This window comes from Coturnix japonica, chromosome Z (assembly GCF_054131305.1).
Source record: "Coturnix japonica strain WE chromosome Z, WE-NBRP24, whole genome shotgun sequence".
NCBI classification, from domain to species: domain Eukaryota; kingdom Metazoa; phylum Chordata; class Aves; order Galliformes; family Phasianidae; genus Coturnix; species Coturnix japonica.
In genome coordinates, this window is record NC_140702.1 from 56,323,367 (window position 1) to 56,344,444 (window position 21,078).

The 21,078-nt window shown below is 30.4% G+C and overlaps 2 long non-coding RNA genes across 3 annotated transcripts in view; one reads left to right on the plus strand and one right to left on the minus strand.

Annotated features, from left to right (window-relative positions):
• LOC146754102 (uncharacterized) overlaps window positions 1-21,078 on the plus strand; it is a 57,254-nt gene that overhangs the window by 22,091 nt on the left and 14,085 nt on the right. The gene's annotated exons all lie outside the window — the stretch shown is intronic.
• LOC146754103 (uncharacterized) overlaps window positions 1-21,078 on the minus strand; it is a 48,858-nt gene that overhangs the window by 19,256 nt on the left and 8,524 nt on the right. Inside the window, exon 2 of the long non-coding RNA XR_014939246.1 lies at window positions 1-21,034. This exon is cut by the window's left edge and continues 19,256 nt beyond it. This is a non-coding gene — a long non-coding RNA (uncharacterized LOC146754103). The remainder of the gene's footprint in view (window positions 21,035-21,078) is intronic.

A 21,078-nucleotide genomic window follows, 5' to 3' on the forward strand; every position in this document is an offset into this window, starting at 1 on the left:
CTTGCCTATCCTTACAATTCTACATACATTGATTTTCCTTTATACTTTGCTTTCCTTTCCATTATATCTACCTTTCCTTTCTTTTCTATTCCCCTCCTTTCCCTTCCTTTATACTTACCTTTGCTTCCTTTCTTTTATACTTTCCCTTCCTTTATACTTTCCATTTCCTTATACTTTTCTTTCCATTCCTATTTTTAAACTTACCCATTCCTTTCATTTATACTTTCTTATCCGTTCCAATATACTTACCTTTGCTTTCCTTTCATTTATACTTTCCCTTCCTTTATACTTTCTTTTTCTTTATACTTTCCCTTCCTTTATACTTTCCTTTTCTTTATACTTTCCTTTCCTTTATACTTTCCTTTTCTGTATACTTTCATTTCCTTTACACTTTCATTTCAATTCCTATTTTTAAACTTAGCCTCTCCTTTCATTTATACTTTCCTTTCCTTTCCTTTCATACTTACCTTTGCTTTCCTTTCTTTTATAAATTCCCTTCTTTTATAATTCCCTTCCCTTTGCATTATACCTACATTCCCTTTCTGTTCTGTAACATTTTCCCTTAGACCTTCCTTTCCATTCCTTTTTTTTTTTAAATTAACCTTTCCTTTCCTTTTTTATATACTTGCCTATCCTTACAATTCTACATAAATTGATTTTCCTTTATACATTGCTTTCCTTTCCATTATATCTACCTTTCCTTTCTTTTCTATTCCCTTCCTTTCCCTTCCTTTATACTTACCTTTGCTTCCTTTCTTTTATACTTTCCCTTCCTTTATACTTTCCATTCCCTTATACTTTCCTTTCCATTCCTATTTTTAAACTTACCCATTCCTTTCATTTATACTTTCTTATCCTTTCCAATATACTTACCTTTGCTTTCCTTTCTTTTATACTTTCCCTTCCTTTATACTTTCCTTTTCTTTATACTTTCCTTTCCTTTATACTTTCCTTTTCTGTATACTTTCCTTTCCTTTACACTTTCATTTCAATTCCTATTTTTAAACTTAGCCTCTCCTTTCATTTATACTTTCATTTCCTTTCCTTTCCTTTCATACTTACCTTTGCTTTCCTTTCTTTTATAAATTCCCTTCTTTTATAATTCCCTTCCCTTTGCATTATACCTACATTCCCTTTCTGTTCTGTAACATTTTCCCTTAGACCTTCCTTTCCATTCCTTTTTTTTTTTTAATTAACCTTTCCTTTCCTTTTTTATATACTTCCCTATCCTTACAATTCTACATACATTGACTTTCCTTTATACTTTGCTTTCCTTTCCATTATATCTACCTTTCCTTTCTTTTCTATTCCCTTCCTTTCCCTTCCTTTATACTTACATTTGCTTCCTTTCTTTTATACTTTCCCTTCCTTTATACTTTCCATTCCCTTATACTTTCCTTTCCATTCCTATTTTTAAACTTACCCATTCCTTTCATTTATACTTTCTTATTCTTGCCAATATACTTACCTTTGCTTTCCTTTCTTTTATACTTTCCCTTCCTTTATACTTTCTTTTTCTTTATACTTTCCCTTCCTTTATACTTTCCTTTTCTTTATACTTTCCTTTCCTTTATACTTTCCTTTTATGTATACTTTCCTTTCCTTTACACTTTCATTTCAATTCCTATTTTTAAACTTAGCCTCTCCTTTCATTTATACTTTCCTTTCCTTTCCTTTCCTTTCATACTTACCTTTGCTTTCCTTTCTTTTATAAATTCCCTTCTTTTATAATTCCCTTCCCTTTGCATTATACCTACATTCCCTTTCTGTTCTGTAACATTTTCCTTTGGACCTTCCTTTCCATTCCTTTTTTTTTTTTAAAATTAACCTTTCCTTTCCTTTTTTATATACTTCCCTATCCTTACAATTCTACATACATTGACTTTCCTTTATACTTTGCTTTCCTTTCCATTATATCTACCTTTCCTTTCTTTTCTATTCCCTTCCTTTCCCTTCCTTTATACTTACCTTTGCTTCCTTTATTTTATACTTTCCCTTCTTTTATACTTTCCATTCCCTTATACTTTCCTTTCCATTCCTATTTTTAAACTTACCCATTCCTTTCATTTATACTTTCTTATCCTTTCCAATATACTTACCTTTGCTTTCCTTTCTTTTATACTTTCCCTTCCTTTTCTGTATACTTTCTTTTCCTTTACACTTTCAATTCAATTCCTGTTTTTAAACTTAGACTTTCCTTTCATTTATACTTTCCTTTCCTTTCATACTTACCTTTGCTTTCCTATCTTTTATAAATTCCCTTCTTTTATAATTCCCTTCCCTTTGCATTATACCTACCTTCCCTTTTTGTTCTGTAACATTTTCCTTTAGACCTTCCTTTCCATTCCTTTTTTTTTTTTAAATTAACCTTTCCTTTCCTTTTTTATATACTTCCCTATGCTTACAATTCTACATACATTGACTTTCCTTTATACATTGCTTTCCTTGCCATTATATCTACCTTTCCTTTCTTTTCTATTCCCTTCCTTTCCCTTCTTTTATACTTACCTTTGCTTCCTTTCTTTTATACTTTCCCTTCCTTTATACTTTCCATTCCCTTATACTTTCCTTTCCATTCCTATTTTTAAACTTACCCATTCCTTTCATTTATACTTTCTTATCCTTTCCAATATACTTACCTTTGCTTTCCTTTCTTTTATACTTTCCCTTCCTTTATACTTTCCTTTTCTCTATACTTTCCCTTCCTTTATACTTTCCTTTTCTGTACACTTTCCTTTCCTTTACACTTTCATTTCAATTCCTATTTTTAAACTTAGACTTTCCTTTCATTTATACTTTCCTTTCCTTTCATACTTACCTTTGCTTTCCTATCTTTCATAAATTCCCTTCTTTAATAATTCCCTTCCCTTTGCATTATACCTACCTTCCCTTTTTGTTCTGTAACATTTTCCTTTAGACCTTCCTTTCCATTCCTTTTTCTTTTAAATTAACCTTTCCTTTCCTTTTTTATATACTTCCCTATCCATACAATTCTACATACATTGACTTTCCTTTATACATTGCTTTCCTTTCCATTATATCTACCTTTCCTTTCTTTTCTATTCCCTTCCTTTCCCTTCCTTTATACTTACCTTTGCTTCCTTTCTTTTATACTTTCCCTTCCTTTATACTTTCCTTTTATTTATACTTTCCTTTTCTTTATACTTTCCTTTTCTGTATACTTTCCTTTCCTTTACACTTTCATTTCAATTCCTATTTTTAAACTTAGCCTCTCCTTTCATTTATACTTTCCTTTCCTTTCATACTTACCTTTGCTTTCCTTTCTTTTATAAATTCCCTTCTTTTATAATTCCCTTCCCTTTGCATTATACCTACATTCCCTTTCTGTTCTGTAACATTTTCCCTTAGACCTTCCTTTCCATTCCTTTTTTTTTTTTAAATTAGCCTTTCCTTTCCTTTTCTATATACTTCCCTATACTTACAATTCTACATACATTGATTTTCCTTTATACATTGCTTTCCTTTCCATTATATCTACCTTTCCTTTCTTTTCTATTCCCCTCCTTTCCCTTCCTTTATACTTACCTTTGCTTCCTTTCTTTTATACTTTCCCTTCCTTTATACTTTCCTTTCCCTTATACTTTCCTTTCCATTCCTATTTTTAAACTTACCCATTCCTTTCATTTATACTTTCTTATCCTTTCCAATATACTTACCTTTGCTTTCCTTTCATTTATACTTTCCCTTCCTTTATACTTTCTTTTTCTTTATACTTTCCCTTCCTTTATACTTTCCTTTTCTGTATACTTTCCTTTCATTTACACTTTCATTTCATTTCCTATTTTTAAACTTAGCCTCTCCATTCATTTATACTTTCCTTTCCTTTCCTTTCATACTTACCTTTGCTTTCCTTTCTTTTATAAATTCCCTTCTTTTATAATTCCCTTCCCTTTGCATTATACCTACATTCCCTTTCAGTTCTGTAACATTTTCCTTTAGACCTTCCTTTCCATTCCTTTTTTTTTTTAAATTAACCTTTCCTTTCCTTTTTTATATACTTCCCTATCCTTACAATTCTACATACATTGATTTTCCTTTATACATTGCTTTCCTTTCCATTATATCTACCTTTCCTTTCTTTTCTATTCCCTTCCTTTCCCTTCCTTTATACTTAACTTTGCTTCCTTTCTTTTATACTTTCCCTTCCTTTATACTTTCCATTCCTTTATACTTTCCTTTCCATTCCTATTTTTAAACTTACCCATTCCTTTCATTTATACTATCTTATCCTTTCCAATATACTTACCTTTGCTTTCCTTTCTTTTATACTTTCCCTTCCTTTATACTTTCCTTTTCTCTATACTTTCCCTTCCTTTATACTTTCCTTTTCTGTACACTTTCCTTTCCTTTACACTTTCATTTCAATTCCTATTTTTAAACTTAGACTTTCCTTTCATTTATACTTTCCTTTCCTTTCATACTTACCTTTGTTTTCCTATCTTTTATAAATTCCCTTCTTTAATAATTCCCTTCCCTTTGCATTATACCTACCTTCCCTTTTTGTTCTGTAACATTTTCCTTTAGACCTTCCTTTCCATTCCTTTTTTTTTTTAAATTAACCTTTCCTTTCCTTTTTTATATACTTCCCTATCCATACAATTCTACATACATTGACTTTCCTTTATACATTGCTTTCCTTTCCATTATATCTACCTTTCCTTTCTTTTCTATTCCCTTCCTTTCCCTTCCTTTATACTTACCTTTGCTTCCTTTCTTTTATACTTTCCCTTCCTTTATACTTTCCTTTTCTTTATACTTTCCTTTTCTTTATACTTTCCTTTTCTGTATACTTTCCTTTCCTTTACACTTTCATTTCAATTCCTATTTTTAAACTTAGCCTCTCATTTCATTTATACTTTCCTTTCCTTTCATACTTACCTTTGCTTTCCTTCCTTTTATAAATTCCCTTCTTTTATAATTCCCTTCCCTTTGCATTATACCTACATTCCCTTTCTGTTCTGTAACATTTTCCCTTAGACCTTCCTTTCCATTCCTTTTTTTTTTTTAAATTAACCTTTCCTTTCCTTTTCTATATACTTCCCTATCCTTACAATTCTACATACATTGACTTTCCTTTATACTTTGCTTTCCTTTCCATTATATACCTTTCCTTTCTTTTCTATTCCCCTCCTTTCCCTTCCTTTATACTTACCTTTGCTTCCTTTCTTTTATACTTTCCCTTCCTTTATACTTTCCTTTCCCTTATACTTTCCTTTCCATTCCTATTTTTAAACTTACCCATTCCTTTCATTTATACTTTCTTATCCATTCCAATATACTTACCTTTGCTTTCCTTTCTTTTATACTTTCCCTTCCTTTATACTTTCTTTTTCTTTATACTTTCCCTTCCTTTATACTTTCCTTTTCTTTATACTTTCCTTTCCTTTATACTTTCCTTTTCTGTATACTTTCCTTTCCTTTACACTTTCATTTCAATTCCTATTTTTAAACTTAGCCTCTCCATTCATTTATACTTTCCTTTCCATTCCTTTCATACTTACCTTTGCTTTCCTTTCTTTTATAAATTCCCTTCTTTTATAATTCCCTTCCTTTTGCATTATACCTACATTCCCTTTCAGTTCTGTAACATTTTCCTTTAGACCTTCCTTTCCATTCCCTTTTTTTTTTAAATTAACCTTTCCTTTCCTTTTTTATATACTTCCCTATACTTACAATTCTACATACATTGATTTTCCTTTATACATTGCTTTCCTTTCCATTATATCTACCTTTCCTTTCTTTTCTATTCCCTTCCTTTCCCTTCCTTTATACTTAACTTTGCTTCCTTTCTTTTATACTTTCCCTTCCTTTATAATTTCCATTCCCTTATACTTTCCTTTCCATTCCTATTTTTAAACTTACCCATTCCTCTCATTTATACTTTCTTATCCTTTCCAATATACTTACCTTTGCTTTCCTTTCTTTTATACTTTCCCTTCCTTTATACTTTCCTTTTCTTTATACTTTCCCTTCCTTTATACTTTCCTTTTCTTTATACTTTCTTTTCCTTTATACTTTCCTTTTCTGTATACTTTCCTTTCCTTTACAATTTCATTTCAATTCCTATTTTTAAACTTAGCCTCTCCTTTCATTTATACTTTCCTTTCCTTTCCTTTCATACTTACCTTTGCTTTCCTTTCTTTTATAAATTCCCTTCTTTTATAATTCCCTTCCCTTTGCATTATACCTACATTCCCTTTCTGTTCTGTAACATTTTCCTTTAGACCTTCCTTTCCATTCCTTTTTTTTTTTTTAAATTAACCTTTCCTTTCCTTTTTTATATACTTCCCTATCCTTACAATTCTACATACATTGACTTTCCTTTATACTTTGCTTTCCTTTCCATTATATCTACCTTTCCTTTCTTTTCTATTCCCTTCCTTTCCCTTCCTTTATACTTACCTTTGCTTCCTTTATTTTATACTTTCCCTTCTTTTATACTTTCCATTCCCTTATACTTTCCTTTCCATTCCTATTTTTAAACTTACCCATTCCTTTCATTTATACTTTCTTATCCTTTCCAATATACTTACCTTTGCTTTCCTTTTATTTATACTTTCCCTTCCTTTTCTGTATACTTTCTTTTCCTTTACACTTTCAATTCCTATTTTTAAACTTAGACTTTCCTTTCATTTATACTTTCCTTTCCTTTCATACTTACCTTTGCTTTCCTTTCTTTTATAAATTCCCTTCTTTTATAATTCCCTTCCCTTTGCATTATACCTACATTCCTTTTCTGTTCTGTAACATTTTCCTTTAGACCTTCCTTTGCTTTCCTTTTTTTTTTTAAAATTAACCTTTCCTTTCCTTTTCTATATACTTCCCTATCCTTACAATTCTACATACATTGACTTTCCTTTATACATTGCTTTCCTTTCCATTATATCTACCTTTCCTTTCTTTTCTATTCCCTTCCTTTCCCTTCCTTTATACTTAACTTTGCTTCCTTTCTTTTATACTTTCCCTTCCTTTATACTTTCCTTTTCTTTATACTTTCCTTTTCTTTATACTTTCCTTTTCTGTATACTTTCCTTTCCTTTACACTTTCATTTCAATTCCTACTTTTAAACTTAGCCTCTCCTTTCATTTATATTTTCCTTTCCTTTCATACTTACCTTTGCTGTCCTTTTCTTTATAAATTCCCTTCTTTTATAATTCCCTTCCTTTTGCATTATACCTACATTCCCTTTCTGTTCTGTAACATTTTCCTTTAGACCTTCCTTTGCATTCCTTTTTTTTTTTAAATTAACCTTTCCTTTCCTTTTTTATATACTTCCCTGTCCTTACAATTCTACATACATTGACTGTCCTTTATACATTGCTTTCCTTTCCATTATATCTACCTTTCCTTTCTTTTCTATTCCCTTCCTTTCCCTTCCTTTATACTTAACTTTGCTTCCTTTCTTTTATACTTTCCCTTCCTTTATACTTTCCATTCCCTTATACTTTCCTTTCCATTCCTATTTTTAAACTTACCCATTCCTTTCATTTATACTTTCTTATCCTTTCCAATATACTTACCTTTGCTTTCCTTTCTTTTATACTTTCCCTTCCTTTATACTTTCCTTTTCTCTATACTTTCCCTTCCTTTATACTTTCCTTTTCTGTACACTTTTCTTTCCTTTACACTTTCATTTCAATTCCTATTTTTAAACTTAGACTTTCCTTTCATTTATACTTTCCTTTCCTTTCATACTTACCTTTGCTTTCCTATCTTTTATAAATTCCCTTCTTTAATAATTCCCTTCCCTTTGCATTATACCTACATTCCCTTTCTGTTCTGTAACTTTTTCCTTTAGACCTTCCTTTCCATTCATTTTTTTTTTTAAATTAACCTTTCCTTTCCTTTTTTATATACTTCCCTATCCATACAATTCTACATACATTGACTTTCCTTTATACATTGCTTTCCTTTCCATTATATCTACCTTTCCTTTCTTTTCTATTCCCTTCCTTTCCCTTCCTTTATACTTACCTTTGCTTCCTTTCTTTTATACTTTCCCTTCCTTTATACTTTCCTTTTCATTATACTTTCCTTTTCTTTATACTTTCCTTTTCTGTATACTTTCCTTTCCTTTACACTTTCATTTCAATTCCTATTTTTAAACTTAGCCTCTCATTTCATTTATACTTTCCTTTCCTTTCATACTTACCTTTGCTTTCCTTTCTTTTATAAATTCCCTTCTTTTATAATTCCCTTCCCTTTGCATTATACCTACATTCCTTTTCTGTTCTGTAACATTTTCCTTTAGACCTTCCTTTGCTTTCCTTTTTTTTTTTAAAATTAACCTTTCCTTTCCTTTTCTATATACTTCCCTATCCTTACAATTCTACATACATTGACTTTCCTTTATACATTGCTTTCCTTTCCATTATATCTACCTTTCCTTTCTTTTCTATTCCCTTCCTTTCCCTTCCTTTATACTTAACTTTGCTTCCTTTCTTTTATACTTTCCCTTCCTTTATACTTTCCATTCCCTTATACTTTCCTTTCCATTCCTATTTTTAAACTTACCCATTCCTTTCATTTATACTTTCTTATCCTTTCCAATATACTTACCTTTGCTTTCCTTTCTTTTATACTTTCCCTTCCTTTATACTTTCCTTTTCTCTATACTTTCCCTTCCTTTATACTTTCCTTTTCTGTACACTTTCCTTTCCTTTACACTTTCATTTCAATTCCTATTTTTAAACTTAAACTTTCCTTTCATTTATACTTTCCTTTCCTTTCATACTTACCTTTGCTTTCCTATCTTTTATAAATACCCTTCTTTAATAATTCCCTTCCCTTTGCATTATACCTACCTTCCCTTTTTGTTCTGTAACATTTTCCTTTAGACCTTCCTTTCCAGTCCTTTTTTTTTTTTAAATTAACCTTTCCTTTCCTTTTTTATATACTTCCCTATCCATGGAATTCTACATACATTGACTTTTGTTTATACATTGCTTTCCTTTCCATTATATCTACCTTTCCTTTCTGTTCTATTCCCTTCCTTTCCCTTCCTTTATACTTACCTTTGCTTCCTTTCTTTTATACTTTCCCTTCCTTTATACTTTCCTTTTCTTTATACTTTCCTTTTCTTTATACTTTCCTTTTCTGTATACTTTCCTTTCCTTTACACTTTCATTTCAATTCCTATTTTTAAACTTAGCCTCTCCTTTCATTTATACTTTCCTTTCCTTTCCTTTCATACTTACCTTTGCTTTCCTTTCTTTTATAAATTCCCTTCTTTTATAATTCCCTTCCCTTTGCATTATACCTACATTCCCTTTCAGTTCTGTAACATTTTCCTTTAGACCTTCCTTTCCATTCCTTTTTTTTTTTTAAATTAACCTTTCCTTTCCTTTTCTATATACTTCCCTATCCTTACAATTCTACATACATTGACTTTCCTTTATACTTTGCTTTCCTTTCCATTATATCTACCTTTCCTTTCTTTTCTATTCCCTTCCTTTCCCTTCCTTTATACTTACCTTTGCTTCCTTTCTTTTATACTTTCCCTTCCTTTATACTTTCCATTCCCTTATACTTTCCTTTCCATTCCTATTTTTAAACTTACCCATTCCTTTCATTTATACTTTCTTATCCTTTCCAATATACTTACCTTTGCTTTCCTTTCTTTTCTACTTTCCCTTTCCTTTTCTGTATACTTTCTTTTCCTTTACACTTTGATTTCAATTCCTATTTTTAAACTTAGCCTCTCCTTTCATTTATACTTTCCTTTCCTTTCATACTTACCTTTGCTTTCCTTTCTTTTATAAATTCCCTTCTTTTATAATTCCCTTCCCTTTGCATTATACCTACATTCCTTTTCTGTTCTGTAACATTTTCCTTTAGACCTTTTTTTTGCTTTCCTTTTTTTTTTTAAAATTAACCTTTCCTTTCCTTTTCTATATACTTCCCTATCCTTACAATTCTACATACATTGACTTTCCTTTATACATTGCTTTCCTTTCCATTATATCTACCTTTCCTTTCTTTTCTATTCCCTTCCTTTCCCTTCTTTTATACTTCCTTTGCTTCCTTTCTTTTATACTTTCCCTTCCTTTATACTTTCCATTCCCTTATACTTTCCTTTCCATTCCTATTTTTAAACTTACCCATTCCTTTCATTTATACTTTCTTATCCTTTCCAATATACTTACCTTTGCTTTCCTTTCTTTTCTACTTTCCCTTTCCTTTTCTGTATACTTTCTTTTCCTTTACACTTTGATTTCAATTCCTATTTTTAAACTTAGCCTCTCCTTTCATTTATACTTTCCTTTCCTTTCATACTTACCTTTGCTTTCCTTTCTTTTATAAATTCCCTTCTTTTTTAATTCCCTTCCCTTTGCATTATACCTACATTCCTTTTCTGTTCTGTAACATTTTCCTTTAGACCTTCCTTTGCTTTCCTTTTTTTTTTTAAAATTAACCTTTCCTTTCCTTTTCTATATACTTCCCTATCCTTACAATTCTACATACATTGACTTTCCTTTATACATTGCTTTCCTTTCCATTATATCTACCTTTCCTTTCTTTTCTATTCCCTTCCTTTCCCTTCCTTTATACTTAACTTTGCTTCCTTTCTTTTATACTTTCCCTTCCTTTATACTTTCCATTCCCTTATACTTTCCTTTCCATTCCTATTTTTAAACTTACCCATTCCTTTCATTTATACTTTCTTATCCTTTCCAATATACTTACCTTTGCTTTCCTTTCTTTTATACTTTCCCTTCCTTTATACTTTCCTTTTCTCTATACTTTCCCTTCCTTTATACTTTCCTTTTCTGTACACTTTCCTTTCCTTTACACTTTCATTTCAATTCCTATTTTTAAACTTAAACTTTCCTTTCATTTATACTTTCCTTTCCTTTCATACTTACCTTTGCTTTCCTATCTTTTATAAATTCCCTTCTTTAATAATTCCCTTCCCTTTGCATTATACCTACCTTCCCTTTTTGTTCTATAACATTTTCCTTTAGACCTTCCTTTCCAGTCCTTTTTTTTTTTAAATTAACCTTTCCTTTCCTTTTTTATATACTTCCCTATCCATAGAATTCTACATACATTGACTTTTGTTTATACATTGCTTTCCTTTCCATTATATCTACCTTTCCTTTCTGTTCTATTCCCTTCCTTTCCCTTCCTTTATACTTACCTTTGCTTCCTTTCTTTTATACTTTCCCTTCCTTTATACTTTCCTTTTCTTTATACTTTCCTTTTCTTTATACTTTCCTTTTCTGTATACTTTCCTTTCCTTTACACTTTCATTTCAATTCCTATTTTTAAACTTAGCCTCTCCTTTCATTTATACTTTCCTTTCCTTTCCTTTCATACTTACCTTTGCTTTCCTTTCTTTTATAAATTCCCTTCTTTTATAATTCCCTTCCCTTTGCATTATACCTACATTCCCTTTCAGTTCTGTAACATTTTCCTTTAGACCTTCCTTTCCATTCCTTTTTTTTTTTTAAATTAACCTTTCCTTTCCTTTTCTATATACTTCCCTATACTTACAATTCTACATACATTGATTTTCCTTTATACATTGCTTTCCTTTCCATTATATCTACCTTTCCTTTCTTTTCTATTCCCTTCCTTTCCCTTCCTTTATACTTACCTTTGCTTCCTTTCTTTTATACTTTCCCTTCCTTTATACTTTCCATTCCCTTATACTTTCCTTTCCATTCCTATTTTTAAACTTACCCATTCCTTTCATTTATACTTTCTTATCCTTTCCAATATACTTACCTTTGCTTTCCTTTCTTTTCTACTTTCCCTTTCCTTTTCTGCATACTTTCTTTTCCTTTACACTTTGATTTCAATTCCTATTTTTAAACTTAGCCTCTCCTTTCATTTATACTTTCCTTTCCTTTCATACTTACCTTTGCTTTCCTTTCTTTTATAAATTCCCTTCTTTTATAATTCCCTTCCCTTTGCATTATACCTACATTCCTTTTCTGTTCTGTAACATTTTCCTTTAGACCTTCCTTTGCTTTCCTTTTTTTTTTTAAAATTAACCTTTCCTTTCCTTTTCTATATACTTCCCTATACTTACAATTCTACATACATTGACTTTCCTTTATACATTGCTTTCCTTTCCATTATATCTACCTTTCCTTTCTTTTCTATTCCCTTCCTTTCCCTTCCTTTATACTTAACTTTGCTTCCTTTCTTTTATACTTTCCCTTCCTTTATACTTTCCTTTTCTTTATACTTTCCTTTTCTTTATACTTTCCTTTTCTGTATACTTTCCTTTCCTTTACACTTTCATTTCAATTCCTACTTTTAAACTTAGCCTCTCCTTTCATTTATATTTTCCTTTCCTTTCATACTTACCTTTGCTGTCCTTTTCTTTATAAATTCCCTTCTTTTATAATTCCCTTCCTTTTGCATTATACCTACATTCCCTTTCTGTTCTGTAACATTTTCCTTTAGACCTTCCTTTGCATTCCTTTTTTTTTTTAAATTAACCTTTCCTTTCCTTTTTTATATACTTCCCTGTCCTTACAATTCTACATACATTGACTGTCCTTTATACATTGCTTTCCTTTCCATTATATCTACCTTTCCTTTCTTTTCTATTCCCTTCCTTTCCCTTCCTTTATACTTAACTTTGCTTCCTTTCTTTTATACTTTCCCTTCCTTTATACTTTCCATTCCCTTATACTTTCCTTTCCATTCCTATTTTTAAACTTACCCATTCCTTTCATTTATACTTTCTTATCCTTTCCAATATACTTACCTTTGCTTTCCTTTCTTTTATACTTTCCCTTCCTTTATACTTTCCTTTTCTCTATACTTTCCCTTCCTTTATACTTTCCTTTTCTGTACACTTTTCTTTCCTTTACACTTTCATTTCAATTCCTATTTTTAAACTTAGACTTTCCTTTCATTTATACTTTCCTTTCCTTTCATACTTACCTTTGCTTTCCTATCTTTTATAAATTCCCTTCTTTAATAATTCCCTTCCCTTTGCATTATACCTACATTCCCTTTCTGTTCTGTAACTTTTTCCTTTAGACCTTCCTTTCCATTCATTTTTTTTTTTAAATTAACCTTTCCTTTCCTTTTTTATATACTTCCCTATCCATACAATTCTACATACATTGACTTTCCTTTATACATTGCTTTCCTTTCCATTATATCTACCTTTCCTTTCTTTTCTATTCCCTTCCTTTCCCTTCCTTTATACTTACCTTTGCTTCCTTTCTTTTATACTTTCCCTTCCTTTATACTTTCCTTTTCATTATACTTTCCTTTTCTTTATACTTTCCTTTTCTGTATACTTTCCTTTCCTTTACACTTTCATTTCAATTCCTATTTTTAAACTTAGCCTCTCATTTCATTTATACTTTCCTTTCCTTTCATACTTACCTTTGCTTTCCTTTCTTTTATAAATTCCCTTCTTTTATAATTCCCTTCCCTTTGCATTATACCTACATTCCTTTTCTGTTCTGTAACATTTTCCTTTAGACCTTCCTTTGCTTTCCTTTTTTTTTTTAAAATTAACCTTTCCTTTCCTTTTCTATATACTTCCCTATCCTTACAATTCTACATACATTGACTTTCCTTTATACATTGCTTTCCTTTCCATTATATCTACCTTTCCTTTCTTTTCTATTCCCTTCCTTTCCCTTCCTTTATACTTAACTTTGCTTCCTTTCTTTTATACTTTCCCTTCCTTTATACTTTCCATTCCCTTATACTTTCCTTTCCATTCCTATTTTTAAACTTACCCATTCCTTTCATTTATACTTTCTTATCCTTTCCAATATACTTACCTTTGCTTTCCTTTCTTTTCTACTTTCCCTTTCCTTTTCTGCATACTTTCTTTTCCTTTACACTTTGATTTCAATTCCTATTTTTAAACTTAGCCTCTCCTTTCATTTATACTTTCCTTTCCTTTCATACTTACCTTTGCTTTCCTTTCTTTTATAAATTCCCTTCTTTTATAATTCCCTTCCCTTTGCATTATACCTACATTCCTTTTCTGTTCTGTAACATTTTCCTTTAGACCTTCCTTTGCTTTCCTTTTTTTTTTTAAAATTAACCTTTCCTTTCCTTTTCTATATACTTCCCTATACTTACAATTCTACATACATTGACTTTCCTTTATACATTGCTTTCCTTTCCATTATATCTACCTTTCCTTTCTTTTCTATTCCCTTCCTTTCCCTTCCTTTATACTTAACTTTGCTTCCTTTCTTTTATACTTTCCCTTCCTTTATACTTTCCTTTTCTTTATACTTTCCTTTTCTTTATACTTTCCTTTTCTGTATACTTTCCTTTCCTTTACACTTTCATTTCAATTCCTACTTTTAAACTTAGCCTCTCCTTTCATTTATATTTTCCTTTCCTTTCATACTTACCTTTGCTGTCCTTTTCTTTATAAATTCCCTTCTTTTATAATTCCCTTCCTTTTGCATTATACCTACATTCCCTTTCTGTTCTGTAACATTTTCCTTTAGACCTTCCTTTGCATTCCTTTTTTTTTTTAAATTAACCTTTCCTTTCCTTTTTTATATACTTCCCTGTCCTTACAATTCTACATACATTGACTGTCCTTTATACATTGCTTTCCTTTCCATTATATCTACCTTTCCTTTCTTTTCTATTCCCTTCCTTTCCCTTCCTTTATACTTAACTTTGCTTCCTTTCTTTTATACTTTCCCTTCCTTTATACTTTCCATTCCCTTATACTTTCCTTTCCATTCCTATTTTTAAACTTACCCATTCCTTTCATTTATACTTTCTTATCCTTTCCAATATACTTACCTTTGCTTTCCTTTCTTTTATACTTTCCCTTCCTTTATACTTTCCTTTTCTCTATACTTTCCCTTCCTTTATACTTTCCTTTTCTGTACACTTTTCTTTCCTTTACACTTTCATTTCAATTCCTATTTTTAAACTTAGACTTTCCTTTCATTTATACTTTCCTTTCCTTTCATACTTACCTTTGCTTTCCTATCTTTTATAAATTCCCTTCTTTAATAATTCCCTTCCCTTTGCATTATACCTACATTCCCTTTCTGTTCTGTAACTTTTTCCTTTAGACCTTCCTTTCCATTCATTTTTTTTTTTAAATTAACCTTTCCTTTCCTTTTTTATATACTTCCCTATCCATACAATTCTACATACATTGACTTTCCTTTATACATTGCTTTCCTTTCCATTATATCTACCTTTCCTTTCTTTTCTATTCCCTTCCTTTCCCTTCCTTTATACTTACCTTTGCTTCCTTTCTTTTATACTTTCCCTTCCTTTATACTTTCCTTTTCATTATACTTTCCTTTTCTTTATACTTTCCTTTTCTGTATACTTTCCTTTCCTTTACACTTTCATTTCAATTCCTATTTTTAAACTTAGCCTCTCATTTCATTTATACTTTCCTTTCCTTTCATACTTACCTTTGCTTTCCTTTCTTTTATAAATTCCCTTCTTTTATAATTCCCTTCCCTTTGCATTATACCTACATTCCTTTTCTGTTCTGTAACATTTTCCTTTAGACCTTCCTTTGCTTTCCTTTTTTTTTTTAAAATTAACCTTTCCTTTCCTTTTCTATATACTTCCCTATCCTTACAATTCTACATACATTGACTTTCCTTTATACATTGCTTTCCTTTCCATTATATCTACCTTTCCTTTCTTTTCTATTCCCTTCCTTTCCCTTCCTTTATACTTAACTTTGCTTCCTTTCTTTTATACTTTCCCTTCCTTTATACTTTCCATTCCCTTATACTTTCCTTTCCATTCCTATTTTTAAACTTACCCATTCCTTTCATTTATACTTTCTTATCCTTTCCAATATACTTACCTTTGCTTTCCTTTCTTTTATACTTTCCCTTCCTTTATACTTTCCTTTTCTCTATACTTTCCCTTCCTTTATACTTTCCTTTTCTGTACACTTTCCTTTCCTTTACACTTTCATTTCAATTCCTATTTTTAAACTTAAACTTTCCTTTCATTTATACTTTCCTTTCCTTTCATACTTACCTTTGCTTTCCTATCTTTTATAAATACCCTTCTTTAATAATTCCCTTCCCTTTGCATTATACCTACCTTCCCTTTTTGTTCTGTAACATTTTCCTTTAGACCTTCCTTTCCAGTCCTTTTTTTTTTTTAAATTAACCTTTCCTTTCCTTTTTTATATACTTCCCTATCCATGGAATTCTACATACATTGACTTTTGTTTATACATTGCTTTCCTTTCCATTATATCTACCTTTCCTTTCTGTTCTATTCCCTTCCTTTCCCTTCCTTTATACTTACCTTTGCTTCCTTTCTTTTATACTTTCCCTTCCTTTATACTTTCCTTTTCTTTATACTTTCCTTTTCTTTATACTTTCCTTTTCTGTATACTTTCCTTTCCTTTACACTTTCATTTCAATTCCTATTTTTAAACTTAGCCTCTCCTTTCATTTATACTTTCCTTTCCTTTCCTTTCATACTTACCTTTGCTTTCCTTTCTTTTATAAATTCCCTTCTTTTATAATTCCCTTCCCTTTGCATTATACCTACATTCCCTTTCAGTTCTGTAACATTTTCCTTTAGACCTTCCTTTCCATTCCTTTTTTTTTTTTAAATTAACCTTTCCTTTCCTTTTCTATATACTTCCCTATCCTTACAATTCTACATACATTGACTTTCCTTTATACTTTGCTTTCCTTTCCATTATATCTACCTTTCCTTTCTTTTCTATTCCCTTCCTTTCCCTTCCTTTATACTTACCTTTGCTTCCTTTCTTTTATACTTTCCCTTCCTTTATACTTTCCATTCCCTTATACTTTCCTTTCCATTCCTATTTTTAAACTTACCCATTCCTTTCATTTATACTTTCTTATCCTTTCCAATATACTTACCTTTGCTTTCCTTTCTTTTCTACTTTCCCTTTCCTTTTCTGTATACTTTCTTTTCCTTTACACTTTGATTTCAATTCCTATTTTTAAACTTAGCCTCTCCTTTCATTTATACTTTCCTTTCCTTTCATACTTACCTTTGCTTTCCTTTCTTTTATAAATTCCCTTCTTTTATAATTCCCTTCCCTTTGCATTATACCTACATTCCTTTTCTGTTCTGTAACATTTTCCTTTAGACCTTTTTTTTGCTTTCCTTTTTTTTTTTAAAATTAACCTTTCCTTTCCTTTTCTATATACTTCCCTATCCTTACAATTCTACATACATTGACTTTCCTTTATACATTGCTTTCCTTTCCATTATATCTACCTTTCCTTTCTTTTCTATTCCCTTCCTTTCCCTTCTTTTATACTTCCTTTGCTTCCTTTCTTTTATACTTTCCCTTCCTTTATACTTTCCATTCCCTTATACTTTCCTTTCCATTCCTATTTTTAAACTTACCCATTCCTTTCATTTATACTTTCTTATCCTTTCCAATATACTTACCTTTGCTTTCCTTTCTTTTCTACTTTCCCTTTCCTTTTCTGTATACTTTCTTTTCCTTTACACTTTGATTTCAATTCCTATTTTTAAACTTAGCCTCTCCTTTCATTTATACTTTCCTTTCCTTTCATACTTACCTTTGCTTTCCTTTCTTTTATAAATTCCCTTCTTTTTTAATTCCCTTCCCTTTGCATTATACCTACATTCCTTTTCTGTTCTGTAACATTTTCCTTTAGACCTTCCTTTGCTTTCCTTTTTTTTTTTAAAATTAACCTTTCCTTTCCTTTTTTATATACTTCCCTATCCTTACAATTCTACATACATTGACTTTCCTTTATACATTGCTTTCCTTTCCATTATATCTACCTTTCCTTTCTTTTCTATTCCCTTCCTTTCCCTTCCTTTATACTTAACTTTGCTTCCTTTCTTTTATACTTTCCCTTCCTTTATACTTTCCATTCCCTTATACTTTCCTTTCCATTCCTATTTTTAAACTTACCCATTCCTTTCATTTATACTTTCTTATCCTTTCCAATATACTTACCTTTGCTTTCCTTTCTTTTATACTTTCCCTTCCTTTATACTTTCCTTTTCTCTATACTTTCCCTTCCTTTATACTTTCCTTTTCTGTACACTTTCCTTTCCTTTACACTTTCATTTCAATTCCTATTTTTAAACTTAAACTTTCCTTTCATTTATACTTTCCTTTCCTTTCATACTTACCTTTGCTTTCCTATCTTTTATAAATTCCCTTCTTTAATAATTCCCTTCCCTTTGCATTATACCTACCTTCCCTTTTTGTTCTATAACATTTTCCTTTAGACCTTCCTTTCCAGTCCTTTTTTTTTTTAAATTAACCTTTCCTTTCCTTTTTTATATACTTCCCTATCCATAGAATTCTACATACATTGACTTTTGTTTATACATTGCTTTCCTTTCCATTATATCTACCTTTCCTTTCTGTTCTATTCCCTTCCTTTCCCTTCCTTTATACTTACCTTTGCTTCCTTTCTTTTATACTTTCCCTTCCTTTATACTTTCCTTTTCTTTATACTTTCCTTTTCTTTATACTTTCCTTTTCTGTATACTTTCCTTTCCTTTACACTTTCATTTCAATTCCTATTTTTAAACTTAGCCTCTCCTTTCATTTATACTTTCCTTTCCTTTCCTTTCATACTTACCTTTGCTTTCCTTTCTTTTATAAATTCCCTTCTTTTATAATTCCCTTCCCTTTGCATTATACCTACATTCCCTTTCAGTTCTGTAACATTTTCCTTTAGACCTTCCTTTCCATTCCTTTTTTTTTTTTAAATTAACCTTTCCTTTCCTTTTCTATATACTTCCCTATACTTACAATTCTACATACATTGATTTTCCTTTATACATTGCTTTCCTTTCCATTATATCTACCTTTCCTTTCTTTTCTATTCCCTTCCTTTCCCTTCCTTTATACTTACCTTTGCTTCCTTTCTTTTATACTTTCCCTTCCTTTATACTTTCCATTCCCTTATACTTTCCTTTCCATTCCTATTTTTAAACTTACCCATTCCTTTCATTTATACTTTCTTATCCTTTCCAATATACTTACCTTTGCTTTCCTTTCTTTTCTACTTTCCCTTTCCTTTTCTGCATACTTTCTTTTCCTTTACACTTTGATTTCAATTCCTATTTTTAAACTTAGCCTCTCCTTTCATTTATACTTTCCTTTCCTTTCATACTTACCTTTGCTTTCCTTTCTTTTATAAATTCCCTTCTTTTATAATTCCCTTCCCTTTGCATTATACCTACATTCCTTTTCTGTTCTGTAACATTTTCCTTTAGACCTTCCTTTGCTTTCCTTTTTTTTTTTAAAATTAACCTTTCCTTTCCTTTTCTATATACTTCCCTATCCTTACAATTCTACATACATTGACTTTCCTTTATACATTGCTTTCCTTTCCATTATATCTACCTTTCCTTTCTTTTCTATTCCCTTCCTTTCCCTTCCTTTATACTTAACTTTGCTTCCTTTCTTTTATACTTTCCCTTCCTTTATACTTTCCATTCCCTTATACTTTCCTTTCCATTCTTATTTTTAAACTTACCCATTCCTTTCATTTATACTTTCTTATCCTTTCCAATATACTTACCTTTGCTTTCCTTTCTTTTATACTTTCCCTTCCTTTATACTTTCCTTTTCTTTATACTTTCCCTTCCTTTATACTTTCCTTTTCTTTATACTTTCCTTTCCTTTATACTTTCCTTTTCTGTATACTTTCCTTTCCTTTACAATTTCATTTCAATTCCTATTTTTAAACTTAGCCTCTCCTTTCATTTATAGTTTCCTTTCCTTTCCTTTCATACTTACCTTTGCTTTCCTTTCTTTTATAAATTCCCTTCTTTTATAATTCCCTTCCCTTTGCATTATACCTACATTCCCTTTCAGTTCTGTAACATTTTCCTTTAGACCTTCCTTTCCATTCCTTTTTTTTTTTTTAAATTAACCTTTCCTTTCCTTTTTTATATACTTTTCTATCCTTACAATTCTACATACATTGACTTTCCTTTATACTTTGCTTTCCTTTCCATTATATCTACCTTTCCTTTCTTTTCTATTCCCTTCCTTTCCCTTCCTTTATACTTACCTTTGCTTCCTTTATTTTATACTTTCCCTTCTTTTATACTTTCCATTCCCTTATACTTTCCTTTCCATTCCTATTTTTAAACTTACCCATTCCTTTCATTTATACTTTCTTATCCTTTCCAATATACTTACCTTTGCTTTCCTTTCTTTTATACTTTCCCTTCCTTTATACTTTTCTTTATACTTTCCCTTCTCTTATACTTTCCTTTATACTTTCCTTTTCTGTATACTTTCCTTTCCTTAACAATTTCATTTCAATTCCTATTTTTAAACTTAGCCTCTCCTTTCATTTATACTTTCCTTTCCTTTCATACTTACCTTTGCTTTCCTTTCTTTTATAAATTCCCTTCTTTTATAATTCCCTTCCCTTTGCATTATACCTACATTCCCTTTCTGTTCTGTAACATTTTCCCTTAGACCTTCCTTTCCATTCCTTTTTTTTTTTTAAATTAACCTTTCCTTTCCTTTTTTATATACTTCCCTATCCTTACAATTCTACATACATTGACTTTCCTTTATACTTTGCTTTCCTTTCCATTATATCTACCTTTCCTTTCTTTTCTATTCCCTTCCTTTCCCTTCCTTTATACTTACCTTTGCTTCCTTTATTTTATACTTTCCCTTCTTTTATACTTTCCATTCCCTTATACTTTCCTTTCCATTCCTATTTTTAAACTTACCCATTTCTTTCATTTATACTTTCTTATCCTTTCCAATATACTTACCTTTGCTTTCCTTTCTTTTATACTTTCCCTTCCTTTATACTTTCCTTTTCTCTATACTTTCCCTTCCTTTATACTTTCCTTTTCTGTACACTTTCCTTTCCTTTACACTTTCATTTCAATTCCTATTTTTAAACTTAGCCTCTCCTTTCATTTATACTTTCCTTTCCTTTCCTTTCATACTTACCTTTGCTTTCCTTTCTTTTATAAATTCCCTTCTTTTATAATTCCCTTCCCTTTGCATTATACCTACATTCCCTTTCAGTTCTGTAACATTTTCCTTTAGACCTTCCTTTCCATTCCTTTTTTTTTTTTTAAATTAACCTTTCCTT